Source organism: Coffea arabica, chromosome 1c (assembly GCF_036785885.1).
Source record: "Coffea arabica cultivar ET-39 chromosome 1c, Coffea Arabica ET-39 HiFi, whole genome shotgun sequence".
NCBI lineage: Eukaryota > Viridiplantae > Streptophyta > Magnoliopsida > Gentianales > Rubiaceae > Coffea > Coffea arabica.
Genome location: NC_092310.1, coordinates 5,444,685 through 5,450,875, shown reverse-complemented (window position 1 = coordinate 5,450,875; position 6,191 = coordinate 5,444,685).

Genomic DNA, 6,191 nt, shown 5'->3' with positions numbered 1-6,191 from the left:
ATGGATCTTGACCCACCAGAAAAGATTATGAACCCGGCAAACCTAAAAAGGCCAAGAGAAGAGATCCAATTGAAACTGAAAAGAGTAGAAATACGTTGCAGAGAAGGATAGTCATCTATTGCAGAAAATGTGGTATCGTAGGCCATAATGCAGCTAGTTGCAAGGTGCACCAGCAAAATAATCTGTAGTAGCAACAACAAGGTAGCAGGGAGGTAGAAACTAAGCATCAACAATACTAGCAGCAGACCCAGGAGCAAAATTAGCAACAGAACTAGCAGCAGTAGTAGCACAATCACTAGCAATAGCAGAAAAATCAGTAGCAGCAGCAACGGCGGCACCAATACTAGCACTAGCAACAGGAGGTTTAGTAGCAGAATGAAGAAATTTTATGAGACCAACAACAAATAAGTCGAAGGGCTTGTCAACCCAAAAAATATAGGAAGAGAAAATTAACAAATATGAAAAAAGGTTGGATCAATGCAAATTATGCATATTTAGGTAAAAAAAAATCCCCTTTCATAGTGAAAATTTGGAGAAGAAGATGGAGTAAAGAAATAGCTACGAGAGGAGGAACTTCAGCTGCATGTGCTAGAGAACAACCAAGAGCCAAAAAAGGATCAAGATCTGGAAATGGAAGAGGAAATACAATTAGAGGTGGATTGGGACAAAATTGAACTACATTTTGCTTTCTTTGTCTTATTTGTTTTGGGTTTAAAGAACAATATAAGTAACCTTTTTTTTGATCTGTGGATCTATTAGGAATATGGTCCATCTGTACAAACAATTTATTTTATCTATTTTGTTGGAGATTAGTCTATATTAATTGACTTGTCTGAGATTGCTCTTATATCCTTGTCATTACAAAAATTAGCAGCGTTGGAATGTGTTGTTTGAAGTCTTTTTAACAACAAATTATATTTAATTCCACATGAACAAGTCAAGTTTTATATATCATATAAATAGTTGAAGGTACAAAAGTGGACTTATTAAGCCATATGCCCTATCAATATGTTGCCACTACATCCAATACATCTTCATTCTTCAATGATTTTCAATGACCCCAACAATTTGCAGCATGCCACCAGATTTATCTATTTTTCTAATAAACTTTGCTAAGACCACTATTAGCTAAGACAACAATGCACATCGAATAAGTCTCTTATTGGCTAATCTGTACTTGTAAATTTTAGTTTCAAGTGGTTTCATTTTGGCCTCCAATGTTGTAGCTTTTGCTTCCCACTTTCTTGCAACTTTTCAAATTCAGCCATTTTTGTCTCCATTCTATTAATCTTTCTTAGCAGACCTAGTATAATCACGGTAGATTGAGCGCACATTTCATTATCTATCCAATCCTAATAACCATATTCATCCTTCAAAAACAAACAAATTCGTTATGTTTCTTACATAATAATAAATTAAACATCTAGAAAGATATTACAAACCGGAACCAAACATGTATGAAGTGGCGATACTATTCGAGTATGCCAAGCAAAATCTCAAAAGATCAAGTTATAAAATTTTTCATGGTTCACCAAACTTCTCGACTAAACCCTTACCGGTTTGAGTTATGAGATTAGCCAATGAGTTGGAGCGTCCCCACAAGTATAAGTGGTCAATGAGACAATGTTCCAATCGACTTAGAATCGATCGTAGCACTGAGTCAAGATAAGTGGTACCTCCCACCCCAAATAAGGCGTGATACATCTAACCGCTCAGTGCTCACAAGTTATTTGGGGTGATACATCTAACCGCTCAGTGCTCACAAGTTATTTGGGGTGATACATCTAACCGCTCAGTGCTCACGAGTTAAAACAAGTCAAGTACAAGTGCAAGTCATATATTCATTTAACAAGTATCATTTAATCACAAGAAAGAGAGGACGAGAGCGATAAAGTACACCCTCGCTTCTGCAAGTTCACGTATCATATATCACTTGTACAAATATCAATTTAATCACATTAACATTAAACATGCACTTGACACTCACCACAAGTCAAGGGCAAAACAAGAGCAAAACGAGAAGTCAGACGAGCTCTTCAGCGTTCTCGTGACCACTTGAGACTTGCACAATCACAATTACCCAGGTGCTCGACCAAGGTTAATAAGAAAGACATTCTCGCTACCCACTCTCAAGGTCACAAGTTCGAGTCAAGTTAAAGAAACTTTTCTCACCAAATCATAGAAATAATGTTCAAAGAGAGTTCAAAGGTCGTTTTTGGATTCAAATCATGGTAAATAATTCCAATTCCAAAAGAAATACCACTTTCACTTTTGGCACGAAAATTGAGAAAAAAGGGTAGATGGTTCCCATCTCTCAAACTTCAAATCTCATGTCTAAACTTTGGAATATAAAGGGTATTTACGTTTTCCAAACTAATGGAGTCAAAACTCCTCCGAAACTCCACCCATTTTCAAAGTAAATGTCAAGGTTAAGAGTTCCAAGATTCGAGTATAAAACTAGTAAAATTCTCCATGTATTATTCAAGTTAAAACGCTCCCTTTTTAGAATTCAAACTCATGAAAATCGAGAGCATAAGGCTAGGGGTTGAAATCCATTTCTCAAGTATGAAAAGGGGTGCCATCAACTAAGAAAGTTAAACAACCAAAAAATGCATCAAGAGAGGTTTAACTCTTTGGAAACCAAGATTCAAAATGAAAGTTTAAAGTTCAAAAGTGACCTTGTGTCCAACCATGAAATTAAACTTAAAACGGACTACAATCTCAAAGGAAGCTTGAAAATGTTTAAAAGAGTACTTTTGTTGAAGCCAGAAAATTTCCAATTTGGTGCGACACTACTTGGAAAAATCGTATCTCGAGTTTTGAAAATCCAAAAATTAAAAATTTTATACTGTTGGAAACTAGATTCAATGGAATAAAACTTTCTAGAAGACATTTTTCTCAGACTCCAAATTGAAATCATTCAAATTTTAGTTCAAAATCACTGTTCTAGACAGGATAGAGCAAAACAGGCTTTCAATTTCAGCAATGTTTGGAAATTTGGCTAAATTCGTAGAAATAGAATCAGCCCATGAAATTTATATGACTATAGAAATCCAAATCTAGTTTCAAATTCAATAAACGGTACTCAATTCGGATCTTGCTACTCGAAGATACAACAGTTTCAAGAAAACTGAATTTTGGAACCTGTTGCACGAAATTTCCAATTTTGAATGCTTGACCGAGTTTCAAAATCTGGTTATAACTAAAGCTACACAACTCAAAATTTAGCGTGGTTTACGGCGTTAAAAATTAGATTCAAAATGCTACAAATCATTAGAAGGAACTGTCTTAAAATTCATTTTACAAGATAGGCAAAATTGAGTTACAAACTGCAGTTAGGACTGTTTCTCGGATGAAAACAGTGAGAAAATTCAGTTATTTTTGCCAATTCACTACGGCTCATAGGAAATGAATTAAGAGGTGCATTTTAAACCAACAAAAAGATCTCGGAATCTAGTTTCAGATACCATAAACGACACTTGATTTCAACTCCCAGACAAAAAATTATGACCCAAAACGTGAGCACTGGTCGGGTCTCCTGGTCAGAAAATTTTCTAGATTTCTTCCTCACTTAAACCCTACTTTAACTCAATCAATTGTAAAGCTTTTTGGGGAGATATTTAACACACATAAACATCATCATATAACAACCATTATAGCACCAAAACAACAACAAAATTCGAAATTAACATGAGGGTTTCATCCAGCCAAAATTCTGATAGCAAGAATTCTTCATCTTCTAGTTTTCTTTTCCAACTTTCCAACTAAAACTAAACCATATCTTCTAAAAATAAGCATGAAACAAGCAAGTAAACATACAAAATCCTTAAGGCCACTGCCTATAAAGTCACCTCAAGTCCTCTACTTAATATCAAGGTTCTTGTGAACCCATCAATAACCCAACAACTAACTAACTATAACTAACTAACTACTAATAGTTAAGAGGAAAAAGATGAGAACTTGGAGGATTACCTTTGCTTCCAAGAATAAAGAACAACCACTAGTATATAAGTTCTTAAATCACCAAAGTTTCTTCCTTGTTCAAGTCACCTTCCAAGCTTGTATGAAGAACCAAGAAAAGAAACAAATTTGGAGAGTCTTCTTAAACGAAAATGGAAGACAAGGGAGCGGAAATTTTGTCGGGAAATGAGGGAGGGGGAGTCGGCCAAGGGAGAGAGGAGGAAGAAAGGTTTTGGGTGGTGGTTGGGTGATTTGATTGAGTGACAAGAAGAATGACATAAAGGTGTTTTTGGTGCCCAAACGTCTGTAAGCACAAATTTTGTTGCCTAAAATAAAAGACAAGAAAACTTGCACAAGTATCAAATTGATTAAATCAAATAATAAGCAGGTTACAATCTCTGAAAATTCTTAAATCAAAGAAATTAATCCCCTGATTCTTTTTTTCGAATAGCTTCAATTGAAGGGCCGAAAAGACTTGTTCTCCAATTGAAAGGATGTTTCCTACAATTTCGGCGTAGAAAACAATTGATTTGATGATGGCGTCAAACACTTGGAACTTCAAGTCTTCAACACCGATAGCAGGAGGATTTGTTCGACTTGATTTGGACTTGGATTTGAGGAAGAAAGCTCTTGAGGGAATTTGACAGAGTTTCTCCGGATGTTAGGGATTTTTCTATCCCTTTGCCTTGAGGGAAGACCTCTATTTATAACCAAAATATATAGGTTAGGTCTTCAAGAAAACCCTCAGAATCTTCCTGCATTTTGGATCACTTGTTATCCAAGAAATCCATTTAACTTGGGCTTGAATATTGGGCCAACCCAAATAGTCCATTGTGAATTTAATAAATCAATTAAATCACTCTAACTTAAACGGACATTATGGATTTAATTTGATTTAATAGCCCATATAATATTGGCCCGATTTGCCAGTCCAAAATATGATGGACTTCTATAATTTAATTTAATTTAATCAAGATCGATTTAGTATAAATAAATCTTGACTAAAATAAATTAAATAAATTTTATTTGTCTACAAATGCCCCCACTTCAAGACTCAATTGAAAGCTTGCTTGTCAAAGATTGAAATTGAGACTTGAAGTATTTGATGATGACTTTTTTTTTTTTTTTAATAAAAGGAGGCTGATTTCCCTTGAATCACGTGTGGTCTACACCAAGGTGCAATGTGTAGGATCATTACCCAAGTGATTACAATGAATCTGTTGCTTGCAATTAGTCTCGTGAAACTTCTATGACCATTGCACCGCCCAACATCCAATAATCAAAGGATGGCTATCACTTTGTTCGGTGGAATACTTATCATGAAACTTCCACCTTAGAGAGCCGAGACGTGGTGCAAGGATTAGGAAATGTCTTCACACTTCGGCACTCAGAATTATATGCGGCAGACTTGCTAAATCGAACCGATAATTTCCAATTCGCATCTCAGCTAATTGGAAGTTACTCGAATTTAGCAGCTTTCCAAGTTCATGATCTTGTTATAATCAGCCCTTGCAAATTCCAGCCGGCCATTGGTACCTTGCATGAGGTTTCAAACCAGGAAGCAAAATCGATGGCTGCCGAATCCTGTAGCTTCCAAATTGGAATTGATTTCTTAAGCTTGATTTAAAGAAGCACAATTGCCGAAACTTGTAGCTTCCAATTGATTCATGTATAGAATCATACTGCCGTGGCTTCAATGCTTTAAAGAATCACGAGCCCACTTTCCCTTTTATTTGCAATTGATTCCTAGAGAATTAGAAACACACCACTTTCAATCATTTCCCTTTTTTTTTTTCATGATGCATCAATTCGGCAGGTACTAAATTGCGCACTTGCAATGAATTGATAATTGCCAAAACCAACCACCAAGCGATGAAGAATTAGGCAATCTTCTTGGACATTGGACTGCTCACATTCCTTATGACCTTTAATTGCTTCCAAGACCATGTGCCAATCAAAATTGGTCTACTGCCTAGACCGAACATTCAACCAAGCACCATTATAGCAAACTAACAACTGCTAAAATCAACTTGTAAACAATTGGAAGCTATCAACTAGCCGGCTTTTGGAAACCAATTCCGTGATACTCAATTCCCGCAATTTCCAAATGAACTTTGATTTCCTTTTTTTTTTATTGCATGGCTTGAGCTCTATAAAAGAAACCAATGGGATCCCTTACGGCTTCAAGTACAACTAAACAATAAGATCCCTTACGGTTTGAGCACTCTAAT